This window comes from Mytilus galloprovincialis, chromosome 12 (genome assembly GCF_965363235.1).
Source record: "Mytilus galloprovincialis chromosome 12, xbMytGall1.hap1.1, whole genome shotgun sequence".
Taxonomy (NCBI): Eukaryota; Metazoa; Mollusca; class Bivalvia; order Mytilida; family Mytilidae; genus Mytilus; species Mytilus galloprovincialis.
In genome coordinates this window covers 56,198,436-56,212,991 of record NC_134849.1, presented here as the reverse complement: position 1 = coordinate 56,212,991, position 14,556 = coordinate 56,198,436, and the positions used below count along the sequence as shown (strand labels likewise).

General features: G+C 31.6%; 1 protein-coding gene across 1 annotated transcript in view; it reads left to right on the top strand.

The window, feature by feature from the left end:
- The window catches only part of LOC143055135 (uncharacterized), a 52,692-nt gene that overhangs the window by 583 nt on the left and 37,553 nt on the right, over window positions 1–14,556 (top strand). The gene's annotated exons all lie outside the window — the stretch shown is intronic.

Genomic DNA, 14,556 nt, shown 5'->3' with positions numbered 1-14,556 from the left:
ATTATGGCATACCGTTGTCCGTTCGTCTATCGTTCATCAACATGTCTGACATGAGCTCAATAAATTGCTGAGCCATTAGCGCCTGATAAGCCCTTTGTCTTGTATGTAAGTTTTATGCAATAATCATCAATATTTTCTGAGATACAGCGAGACATGTGAAAAAAAATTATACCAAAAAAAAACAATAACTCTAATATAAAACATTTTGAATCATCACCAAAAAGTAAACAGATCTTAAGATTAATATAACTAAGAAGCGTATAAAGTTTTAAGCAATTATCATAAATCGTTTTTTGACATACGGCGCGACATATGAAAAAAAAACCACACCCCTGTTTTAGTTACAAAGTTCCGTAACTTAAAAAGTTTTTATCTTATTTCACCGAAAAGTATACAGATCATTTGACCATTATAAGAAACAACAATATTATGTTTCCTGAAATTTGGATCAGTCCTTCTTAAGTTATGGTGAGACATGTTTACGCTGGACAGACAGACGAACAGACGGAGGAGATTGGTATACCATAATTCGTCCCGTCAAAGTTTTGACGGGCATATAAAAATGCTTTAACCTATTTGCATAGATCGAACCGAGCTTGATACAGCTCTGAATTTGGATTGTGATTAAACATTTGACAATTAAGCTTTTATGGTTCAATATCCAAACTCTAAATGGATTCAGCATGTCAAACAGCCCCAATATTTCAGTTTTTGTTGAAATCAAACAAAATTAAATTTTGGAACTTGATGTGGACCAACTTGAAAACTGGGCTCATAATAAAAAATCTAAACACATGTTATAAGAAATATAAACACATGTTTGGATAGCATATCAAAGAACGCCCAGAAATTCAATATTTCTTAAAATCAAAAAAAGTTTAATTTTGAACCCATTGGAACTTAATGTAGACCAATTTGAAAATGGGACCCAAAATCAAAAATCTACAAACACAATTTGATCTTGTGCAGAAAAAACATGGCACCGTTAATGTTATTACTACCACTGGGTCGATGCCTCTGTTGGTGGACTGTTAGTCCCCGAGAGTATCACCAGCCCAGTAGCCAGTACTCCGGTACTGGCAGGAACATACGGATTTTTTTGTGTCATTAAATTTGCTGTTACAAAATGTTAAAAATTATTATAAATTAAGGAATGTATCTCCCTCATGCAAAACTCTGATTCCTTTCACGGATTTGGATAAACCTTTTTGAAATTTGGATTATAGCTCTTCATCTTTTATATAATTAAGCTTTGGATTTTACATATTTTGGCCGCGAGCATCACTGAAGAGACATATATTGTCGAAATGCGCATTTGGTGCAGAAAAATTGGTACCGTTAATGTTATTACTGCCACTTGGTCGATGCCTCTGCTGGTGGACTGTTAATCCCGGAGGATATCACCAGCCCAGTAGCCAGTACCGGAGTAGCCAGTACTCCGGTACTGGCATGAAAATACGGATTTTTTTTTGTGTTATTAAATTTGATGTTCCAAATTGTTAAGAATTATTATAAATTAAGGATGTATCTCCCTCATGCAAAGCTCTGATTCCTTTCTCGGAATATGTCATATAATTCTGGTTTTGAAAAGTTAAAAAAAAACCAGAGGAACATTTGAAACTACAATAAAACTCAGTTATGGGCACATAAAATATTGACTCTGAGTGATCATGGCTGACCTATACTGTTGACTTCTATGTTCTTTGATCTCTAGTAGTGATTTTTGTTATAGGCAATTATACAGCAAACAAATATTTCATTTTTTCAAGTAATAGTTTCTAGGGGTTTAATTCTATGCAATTACTTAATGATACAACATTTGCTTTCTGTACACCTTTTCATTAAAAATGTGCATTGATAAAATTTCTTTAAATGAATAAAATTGAGAGTGGAAGATTTATTTAATACTAACAGGATCTAAATACTAACAGCATCTATAGTAAGATGAAATAATTGTGACGACGTCTGACAAAATGGGCCCAGATGCGGTAAAACGTAATTTTGGCTATGACGTTGCAAAGTTAACGTCGAAGAGCACATGCGAATTAATTTATTGCTAAATTAAATCAATGTAGCTTTACTTATTATATCGTGATAGATGCTTACTACGTGTGCGATTATCGTTATTATCTATTTAAAGTAAAGTCCGCAATATCTTTTTTTTAACCTGATTCCGTTTTTTTAGCCTTATCCCAAATAATTACTTCCCTTTCCGAAATCGAAGGTGGAAGTGAAATGTCATTGTCATGAGTCAAGCTAGATTTGTATCGTTTTGCTCAAGTATTAAATCGAAAATAACAGACAAACAAGACGATGAGTTTATTGAAGAGCTACATATTGTCGACGAATTGTATTTTGCCCAAATAGAAGGTGAAAATCTGAGCGATGATGACGGAGTCGGTGTATGTTATGTTAAGTGTTAACTAGTTACATGTATCTACATACTAGTATGGAAGTAACGAAAAAAAGAACAAAAGAACAAAAGAAACAAAGAAAAAAGAGGAGTTCCTTAAGGTAATAGCTAATAGAGAATAATATATCATAAAACGCTTTCAAACAAGAGGAAAACTCAATTAAAATGTCTTGCATATTGAACGACAGATCGTATACATTTTGTACCTCTCTTTTCTCAAAGGATAATAAATGCAACCAACCATAATCAAAACACTTACAAATGTAACATACATGTAATAAGAACATAATGTCTCTATAACTACTTAAAATCAGGAAACATACAACATTAAGATAAAAAGGGGGTATACACTAAATTCCGTAGATCTTTTTAATAATTTGTGTCAAAATGTATTGTATAAAGGCAACAGTAGTAAACCTCTGTTCAATGGTCATAAATCGAGTTAACTGAAACAAATCCGGATAACAAACCAAAAACTGATGGGAATACATCAATTATAAGAGAAATAACGGAACAACAGAAACACAAATGCCAACATACATTCAAACGAGTTATTAAATAGTATGGATCACCATTTTTTTTTATCAAGATATAGGTTGTGCAAAAATTACTTTGATTTTGTATAGAATATACCTGGAAAACCTACTTTTGTTGATAAAAAGGAAACTACACCATATAAGTTTGATAAACTATGAAAATATGTCTCTATTAACATGCTTTCAGTTAAGAAAATGAACAAAATGGGGTCACCGGACTCGTTTTCTCGCTATATAATAAAATAGTTAAATTCACACAACACATTATATAATGAACGTTACTTTATCTTAGTTTTTCTCCTAATACTGACAACGTCGAAAAAGGGAATTTTTTTTATGTTCTTAATAAAAATAAAAAGTATTTAATATCAATTACTTTATAAGATTTGGACCGATTGGTATCTTTTATTTCAAAATTTAAGATGAACGATGACATCTAAGCTACCTGAAGATGATTTGCAGTTTTGTATTTTGCTAAACTTATAAAAGTTAATGATTTGACATTTTTAAGGTTGATGGTGATTAATGTTTTTGTCCATGTAGAGAAACTATAAATATATTGTATTGTTAATGCTGTAAAGTGATATTATGTTTTTGTATATAATCACGCCATCAGTATAATATATTCGTCCTTGGTAAATAGTTTGCAGATGTGTTGTATGAAATGACGCATTTGATAAATATTTCGATCAGAATTTAGAACATTAGCATAGCTGACATATTTTCACATTTAACTTAAAATAGAAATCCCGTGAACTGTTAAATTACATCTTTGTTAAATGAAACAGTTAGCCTAAATAACCTTCTCATATTCAGACTGGTACATTTGTAATGGATAAAAATAAATCACACTTATTTACAATTCATGCTCTGTAAATGCATTGTCCCCAAAAAAAAGAATAAACTATCTCAGTCTTTAAATTTAATGATTCCAGTATGTACACAAAGAGATGTGGTACGATTCACGGTGAGACAACTATCAAAGTGGGTTTAGTCTCGCACGTTTAGCTCTCCTATGGCGGTCGTTAACATGCTTGGTGTACATTATCCAAGAAACATGTTTTTTTTATTAAAGCATAAGGTATTTGATTTATGATTTTTGAATTAATAATAATTATATGGTGCTACGTTCCAAATGAAAACATTTAGGCAACTGTTTCAAATATGTTGGGTTTTTTATTTCGAAAAGTTATCTATGATGACATGGATAAGCAGCGCATGCAGTGAATTCTTTTACGTTTGGTTAAAATTGTCTTTATAGTCACTGAGAAGGGAAGCATTTTTACATAGTTGTATATTATTACACGAGGTGTAAAGGAGTATTTATTGTTAGATAAAGGCAACAGTAGTATACTACTGTTCAAAAATCATAATTCGATTGAGAGAAAACAAATTCGGATGACAATCTAAAACCGAGGGAAACATATCAACTACAAGAAAAAAAATAAAGGAACAACAGAAACACTGAAGTGCAACAAAAAAAAGTGCAAACGACAAGACATTTAAATAAACACATGGTGGGTTGATACAGGATTAATGGTTAGCTAAATAAACTGCGTATATAGCAATATTAAAAAAACATCGCTAAAATGACAACATTACATGACAGAAATACAGCACAAACAAACATGACAAACACACGAACACTCATTTCTGTGAAACGAACAAATGAGTAACATAAAAGTCGCTAATACATGTATCCACAGAATAATAGCAGTAAGGTCTCTTTTCGATATATACATTGTATCGTTGTTGTTTTCTTTTTGATGATTTAAGCATTCCGTTTAAACCAGCAACCTGAGTATAAAAGGGTTGCATCCCTTGAATTCTTAAAATCTGTAAATAATTGACAGGGTTCAAATCAGAGACAATGTTTTATGAATAACTTTTATTATCACTTGTAATTTATTATGATTTTTGTTACATGTGTTCTTTCAAGAATTTTCAACATATTATTTGAAAAAAAAATTAAATATCTTTCTATCTTTTAAATATTACATGTTTAAAAATCTGAAGTGAACAGATTTTTAGTTCAAATTTGAATTTTGAAGGCGGAGCCTGACAACAGCTGATTCTGTTTGTAAACAAATGCACATGGTAAATAATGTTCATGCATAATAAAGACAGCACCTACCTAATTTGCAGAAATATCCAATGTTTAAGGATGTCTGCTGGTCATGTTTTTGAATTCTTGTCATATTTTCGATTTTCTCAGGTTTTATCCATCCAAATGTATTAAATTTTTTTTTACACGACACCCCACTTTGTCTTCATAAATCTGTTCAATAGATCATTTAAGATGTAGTGATCCGGCGGCATGAAATCCTTGTTATTTTTTCTTGGTTTAAAGGTTAAAAAACAATTCCAATGTTAACAAATAGTAAAGTCTGAAGAAAACCCTTTTCCCGCCATTTTCTAAATGTCTCGTATTTTGAAAACTACACACGAGACTAATGATTTTATTACTTTATTTTGTTTAAATATCAAAGTTGTTTTCATTTTAAGCAACCACATGAAATCCTTGTTATTTTAAGTTAGAGCAGCAGACATCCTTAAATCCATTTAAAACATTACACAAACTTTCCTTCCAGAAAACTCATTTTGTTAATTAATCCAATAAGTTAAATTGTATATAAACATTGAGTGCAAAGCAATAAAACAAGGTCAAAAAGGTTTAATAATTTTAGTCACTACGGTTGAAATAAAAAAAGTATATAACGAATTAGTACCATCTATGTCCCATGTAGGGTTTAGATTTAGGGTTCGGGTACAATTCCCTCACCAGATTTAACACACAATCAGGAATAACCTCTCTCCTGACGATAACAACAGTTTCATCAACCCTATCCCTATTTAAAAGCCTACATTTCTTCGCGAGATATTGAGGACTGCTCCATGCTCCTCTATCCTGCATCATTCTCCAGAATAATTTATATTTTAGTTTTCTTATTCCACTATTTCTGGCATGTGCTCTCTGCCCTACACCTAACCAACTTTGTCTATTTTGTGTTACACAAGGACTACAAAAACAATCCTGACACATATCTTCATCATTGGTATCATTTCTAGCACTTTGTTGATCTGACCCACTTTGACCAGGGTGCTCAATTTCATCAGTTGCAATGATATTGTTTTCTGCATTATCTTCTAAATGAAGATTAGATGTACTTGATGATGATGCTGCCTCATTAAAATCCCAATTATTGTGGCTAAAAAATGCCTGAATTGCAAGTTTTTGTTCCTCAGTTACAGTCAAAGAAAGAACATTTTGATCATTTTGGTTTTCCATTTTACTGCAGATTTAAAAAATGTCATGTGTAACAGTTTAGGTGTGCCAGTATCACTTTGCACACTTTTGATGGGGGTTTGGGGATTGTTGAATTTTTTAATGTCCAATTAAGTGCTTTTTTTTATCTTTACACGAAACACATTAGTGTTATGTACTGTGATTTATATACCTAAGATAAATGTAAAAGCTGCTGAATTGACACAATATTTTATCAAATTTCTTTATTCTGCTCTTATTTCCCAAGTTCACCCCAGATAAATAGTGAAGTCTAGCATTTTGACAGTGGGGGGAAACCCACATATAATTTATTTTTGAGGGAAAGTTTTCAATAATTGCATTACAAATACAAGTAAAATCTCAAAAATATTGAATTCTATCTTCCAAAAACCCTTGCGAAAAAGTATAGAAACATATATCTGTTTTTAGAATAAAACTTAATTTTCATTCACCCCTGCTTTGAGTGAAAATTGGAATGTCCAACATCAGTAGCTATCAAATTTTGGAGGGAAATTTAGAAATAGAATTTTTCATAATCATGGAAGTACTTGCCGTAAATATGAATGAGAATATTCAACCTGCAGAAAAAAGAAAATATTTAAAAGATAAAGTTGAGAGTGTTAAAAGAAGGAATGACATGAGGAAAGAAAAACCAAAACCTATTGAAGGAAAAATAAATTTTTCTTCTGGATCTATTGATGAGAAAAACTTGATATATGGAATGACCAATGACATTAAAAAGGCAATGGGTGGTGGGAACCCAAACAGGACTACAAATAAAGACATGTTATTTGAAGTAATGACATTCTACATCAAAACAATATAACACAACTAGATGAAGATCAACATATGGTTGAGGAAAACAATATACCATTTTTGGACTGTTCTTTTACATCATGTAATGAGGAAACATCAACTCAGAAACTTTTTGTCACTGCCGAAACATCAATCGAGAACCTAATCAAAAGAGTGATAAACCATGGAAAAGTTTGTAAAAGTCAGTTGCATCTTTACTCAACTGATATTAAGGGTCATGTTGGAGTATGCAAACTTAAATGTGAGGAAAAACATGAACTTCTCTGGTCAAGCTCACCGTATATGGGAGACAAATATCTGTGTAATTTAAGAATGTCTCATGGATTTTATGTGTCAGGAATCCTACCAAACCAATATTCCAGATTTTGTCAGGCATCTAACATTGGTACTATTGGGGAGACTACGCTGAATAGTATTTTCCAGAAATATGCCCCTGTAGTGTCACAGCTGGTGAAAGAGTCATATGAAACTGCTCTTTTGGAGGAAATCGCGTCCTATGAAGAACTTCAAGAAGGTATCGATATTGTAACTGATGCAAGACATGGTACCAGAAAAAACTCTATGTACACAGACGTCGTTTGCCTTGGTGCCAGAACACACAAAGTTTTACGTGTTGAAACAATTTCAAAAGTGGATTGTACAAGTGCACAAAAACATGAACTTATAGGAACAGAGAGGATTTACGAATATTTTAAAAATCTCAGAGATGAGTACGAGGTGAAAATTCGTGTTCACTGTCATGACAGAAATACCAGTGTTAACAAATTTATCCGTATTAATGGAATTGACACAGAATCAACAAATGATACCTGGCATGCCACCAAAAACATAGCCAAAGAAATCAAGACCATTTGTTCTGGACCAAGATACAAGGAAGGACAAACGTGGCACCCTGAGTTATCGGACAAAGCAGCAAGTATAAAAACTCATCTGTATTGGGCAATGAAAAATTGTAATAAGGATCCAGTGAAACTTAAACTAAGTCTATTGAATATAGTTGAACATTATAAGAACAATCACGAACACTGTAGTGAATTATCAAGGTGTAAAACTGATTCAAATTATGAACCAACTAAATATTTAATCAAGGATCCCAAAGCAGAGATGTTATTAGGTCGGGCTCTAATGAACACCCAGGTATATAAATCGCCAACTGATTATGTTCATTGTATGGACAGTTATTATGTGGAAAGTTTCAATAATGCCATTCTTCAATATCACGACAAGAGAATTAACTTCTCCAAACAAGTTTATATTCTTCGTACAAATTTAGCTGTATTGGATTGGAATGAACATGTAAATAGGCAAACCACATCATTAAAAACTGTGCAAGATGCAAAAAACCCCCGAAGACAAGTAAAAGTAAAAGTTTTGAAAAGGAAATCTTATAACATGTGGTCTGAAATCTGGGATCAGTTAGTTCAAATTTACTTGGATTTATGATATTTGATCTCATATTTTTTAAGTCAAATCATTAAAACATAATTGTAAGTAAATATTTGTTTTCTTTTATTTTTGTAATAATATCTACTACAAACCATAACTATTTTGACCACAGTGGATAAGATAATTAAATCGTCTGCTACAAATTCCCCAAGCATGTGCATTTGTTTTGTTTACATTTATCAGCTGCTGTTTATATACATCTTGTACCTCCTACATCACCTTATCAGTCAAATCTTAATTGCGCATGTCTTACCGATCAGGCTGATCGGATGTTGCTGGTTTAAAGATGAAGACGTTTTTTTGTTTATTTTTTGTTTATTTTTATTTATTTATTTTTTTTTATTATAATTTGGAAGGGTAATACAATGCTGATACAGAGCATGAATTGAAAATACGTGTGATTTTGTTATACCATAACCATTCTTAATCTGAGAATTTTTTAACAAAGATGCAACTTATATTAATAGAACACCGAATTTATATTTCAAATTAAATGTGAAAATATGTCACCCGTGCTAACGTTCTAAATTGTGACCAAAACAATTATTAAGTGCGTCATTAAACATTAAACACCTGTAATTTACGTTTATCAAGGTCGAATATATGATACTGATGTCGTGATTTTATACAAAAACATAATATCACTTTACAGCATTAACAATACATTTATAGTTCTCTTTAAATGAACAAAAAAAAACATGAATCACCTCTAAACTCAAAAATGACAAATCATTAACATTCATAAGTTCAACAAAGTACCCGTCTTAAAATCCTCTTAATGTTGTTTTTATAAGTATTCATAGAGACAGTCAGTTCGTATCATATTAAATTTGAAATTGCATTGATGGGTTAGTTGCAATTATTATTCATTGTTTTTTTACATAATGATCCATATGATTATGATATCAGATAGAAAATACACTTTATCCGAAGTATATTTATGTTCAAGATATACAGAAAACGCAAACCTGAAGTATAACCTAACTTAAAATTTTGCCCTATGACGGACACTTTAGCCAAACACCCTTTTTCTCGTTTTTCTCCCAAAATAACTCAATCTGATATGTATATGAATAAATGACAATTGCGACTATGCACTGTACCTATACAGTCTATGGAAGAAGCGTATCGATAAAAACTTTTCTTATATCACATAGCGATATTGTTTAATATCAATTGTAAATATGCAGACATTCCATGCGGAAAATGTTGTTTTCGGCAACGAAAAATTAAGTAAATACTAACTTTAAAACTTATTGTTCAAATATAAACAACAATTGAGTCTAAATATACATGCATACGTTAGTTAGAAGCTAAAGTTTATGTCCGTGTAAAATTTGAAGTGCTGTGTTTTTCTTGTATACATAAATAAACAAATGCTATTAGTTCTTATATCAATGCGATACTTTTAAAATATCATAGCGGTGATTTTGTTATATCAATATTAGTACTTATTAGTATTAATATTAGACTGCTGTACCCATATTTTGACAATTTTACCTATTATGTCTGTTTTGTTCACGCATCGGTGTAAATATGACAGAATGTGATGAGACTGTCATACACGTTAGAGGTTAAGCGCTATAAAACCAAGTTCAATCCACTATTTTCAAAATTTGAAAATGCAAGTACCGAGTCAGAAATATGACAGTTGTTATCCATTCGTTTGGTGTGTTTTATCATTTGATTTTACCATTTGATAAGGGGCTTTCTGTTTTGAATTTTCCTCGGAGTTCAGTATTTTTGTGATTTTACTTCTTAGTAGTATTATATGTAAATAAGCAGTTTTAAGACCTTTGCTTAAATTCAAATTGTTTTTGGTAACATCTTACACATTTCTCAATTGGTTTTAGAAGCAAAACTAATCAAATAATAAACAATGTTGTAATCAAATAGCTAAGTATCAAAATGATTGTTCACATATATAACATTTAGCAAATTTTATAATGAACGCACCGAAATAATATATATCCGATATGCTCGCAACCCACGCATGGAAGACTTTCTTTATTGATGAAAATGAAACTAACTTGTGACATAGACGAATCATACTGTCCTCGTTCAGATTAATTCGACAAAATCTGACCTGTACTTTTGAATCTCCTTTTTTATCCAAGTTAGACCGTTGTTTTTCCTGTTTGAATGGTTTAACACTAGTAATGTTTTTGTTCCTATATAGCGTGGTGTTCGCTGTGAGCCAAGGCTCCGTGTTTAAGGCCCTACTTTGATCTATAATGAGTTACTTTAAACAAATTATTACTTTGATGGAAAGTTGTCTCATTTGAACTCATGCACCATCTTCTTATATCTATAAATCTTCCCACTATAAATAACTACTTTCCAGTCTTCCAACTGAACGATCTAAAACTATAAATATAGAAAAGATATATATATATACACATTTCTAACGTCAAAAGACATTTACATCTTATTTATTTGTGTTCCTAACACTTTTGTTTAGTACTCGTTGAAGAAATGAATTTATTGCATAACAATATAATATTTCCCACAGAAAGTAACCAAAAGTTAGCGTGCAATAAATTGTAATATTGCACTAGTCCAAAAAATCTTCAAAATTCATGACGTCATCAACGACAAAATTTTAGTTTAAACCAATTTTACTTTCAAATACTATATTGCTATACAATAAAAGGATTATTGCATGAATATTGGGGAATATTGTCCCTCTTAGAACATATATTGCACTCGCAAGCTCGTGCAATATTTAATTCTACTCAGGAAAATATTTCCCAATATTCATGCAATAACCCTATATTATACGGATTGCTATTTTGCTCTAAGAAATGTTCGCATATTTATACGATCGGTTTCTAGTCAAAAACGAAAGTCAAATCTCTGTGGCAACAATACATCGGAATACCCTCACGGTCATCACGATGTAAAAGAGCGTCCACGCGGCGAGCTGATAATGTTCATAGAGATATCAATTTACCAACGGGAAAAGTCTTTGATATAAAAAAAAAAAGAACTGTTTTCCTTCTCTATATTTTTTTTCTATGTTAATGATAAATACATTTTCTGTTTGACAATATTTTTTATTTTCGCTGTATCTGAAGTTGTCCAATTTATAGTCTGAGGCTACTCAGTTGGTATCTTCAAAGTTCGGGACATCAGCATTTGTACAATAAAAAAATAGTGCAATGGAACTAGTACAATTTTTTTAATCAACCGTGTTTAAATGGCAAATGTTTATGACTCTGTGCATTGTTTCAGGAACATTAATTTAATAATATTGTTTTATTTTGATGATAAATGCTATTTTAAACTATCTAATACCTATTCACTTTCAATGCCTAACATTATCAAATATATTAATGTTTTGTTTTCCATGATTTCGGAATTATCTACAAAATTTGAATGGAAATGCACACTTGTTAAATAAGTCACTATTTAATATTCAAGTTAATAATTTTCATAACATTTTATGATCGAATCATATGTTTTTGTAAATTGCATGTTTTTTTCAATGGAAATTGTGACGTCACAATGCATTTTAATAGAACGAAAAACTATCAGCTGATAAAGCAAAACCAGGGAAATACTAGCATGACTGGTAATCCAGTAAACATTTATATGGATACGTACATGTAAAGATTGGTTGGTTGTTGCTTATAAAAAAATGTGACGTCACAATGCATTTTAATAGAACGAAAAACTATCAGCTGATAAAGCAAAACCAGGGAAATACTAGCATGAATAGTAATCCAGTAAACATTTATATGGATAGGTACATGTAAAGATTGGTTGGTTGTTACTTATAAAAAGTCCAGTGACAAGTATTTCATGCAAATTTAGGACCAGAGTTAGCAATACATGTTAATGTACAATATGTACACTACATGATTAATAGGTCACAGTGGCAGATCTAGAACTTTTCATAAGGGAGGCCCGCTGACTGACCTAAGGGGGCGGATCCAGTCATGCTTGAGTGGTTCCCTATATAATCGACCAATTTATTTTTTTCACGAAAGGGAGGGATGGGGGATGGGGATTAGAAAATCGGTCACTTAAAAAGGCCATCCCACACAATAAAAGTTTACCAATGCCCCACATGTTAGAGTATAACAGTAAGAGGATGAAGATCAAGAGTGACCTTTTTTTCTTTCCACTCAGGGTGATGTATGCAAAATAAATAAGGGATAAAATGACATACACATGATAATCAAAATTATAGGGGGAGGGGAACGGTGTCCTTTATGACTTTCAATGATGCCCAAATTTAACAAGCTCAAAGCATATATTTGCGCTGGAACATGCAACTATGTACGAGTGTGGTGATATAGAACGTCGATTCATAGCCTATCGGAGTATCTAAATATCTACATAGGAGGAACAAACAGCTGACAAATGTGCACATTTTTCCTTCAAAATTTGGATCCATGATTATTCGATAGACATGCTTTAAATCTTAAAATATTGTTAATTTCTACTCACCGATTGTTATTTCAAGCTCAGATTATTGTACATGTGGTATAAAATCTTTAGTTTCCGACCTCACCTGAGTTTTTTTTGCCGACAAAAAATTAAAGTGGATAAATCGTTTACGGTGAAGAATTGTTATCCGTTTTTAATGAAACTTTGATTTGATTATTTATATTTTTAATCATCGGAAATGTCCCTCGGGGAGTTATTCGAATTAAAACTGTATTATGCTGTACAATATTGGTAACTTAGTCATAATCTTTAAATTTTCTTCAGGTACACCCATGATGGTACATTTTCTATTCAGCAGAATTTATAAAAACTTTTTCAAGTATTTTGAATGAATCCGTTATCATCTTCTCATTCTTCTGCAATAATATTAAAACTCTGTTTAAACGAAAGCTTCTGGTATTTAAAACCAGTTATGAACGAAAATGTTATAAACAGATATTATAAATTAAACATAAGGATACCTAAAGGATTATTTAAAGTCAAACGCACATGTCAAAAGTGAACGGACAATGTTAAGGAAATAAACGGAAAACGACAAAAGACAAACATGACAAACAACGATCGCAAAATAAATAAATAAAAAGCATAACAAGTAAACTACCGCAAAATAAATGATACTAGTATAAGTTATGGACTATTTTACAACTATATCATATCTTGAGAGCCGGGTGAGACGTGATTTTTTTTACACGGATCGACTACCGTTACGCTAAAATATTTGTATATCAAAAACATTTAGCGACTGTATCAGCCTATGAAGGATAAGTTTTAAACATTTAACGACTGTGTCAACCTTTTATCAGTTGTAATAAACAGTTAATGACTGTGCCAACCTTTAGAAAGTTGTAACAAACACTTTACGACTGTCCCAACTCTAAAAACGTTGTGACAAACATTTTTTTGACTGCATCAACGTCTGAAAAGTTGACACAAACAAATTTTAACTGTCCCAACTATTAAAAGGTTGGGACAGACATTATGCAACTGCCACAACTATTATAAAGACTGTAGTAAAATGATTTTGACTGTGACAACACCTTAAACCACTGTGCCAGTTCATAAATGACTGTTGGTAGCAATTTTTGACTTTCACAACCCGTAAAAAAGTTGGGACAGACATAAATGAACTGTTGCATCGAAATTTGACAGATTTCAACCGTTCAATTATTTACAGTCAATTTCAACGTTTTCGAAATGGCTATAATACTATTTAAGAAAGGACATTTGTGCGTACATACTAAGTGTTTGTTCCATGAAATCTATACAATCTTCAGATTTTTATAACTTGGCAGACAAGAACACATCTTTTTACAAACAAAACAAGAGATTTTTTGGTCATATCAATATAAATGTACAGTCAGATTCAATAACTCCTTGGTTATTGTTATCATCTTTGTTTTACAAATGTAAACGATTTCAGAAATGTCTCAAGATAATCAACTATTGTTTATTCAGTTGTACCCCGGATAGGATATATATACATCATACCAACAGCTTTGCTGAACAGACTGTTTTCAAGCAGATGAAGCAAACATTGGGATTGATGCATACGTTTAAATATTTGATATTTGAAAATTTATGTTTTCAACATCCATTTATTTTAT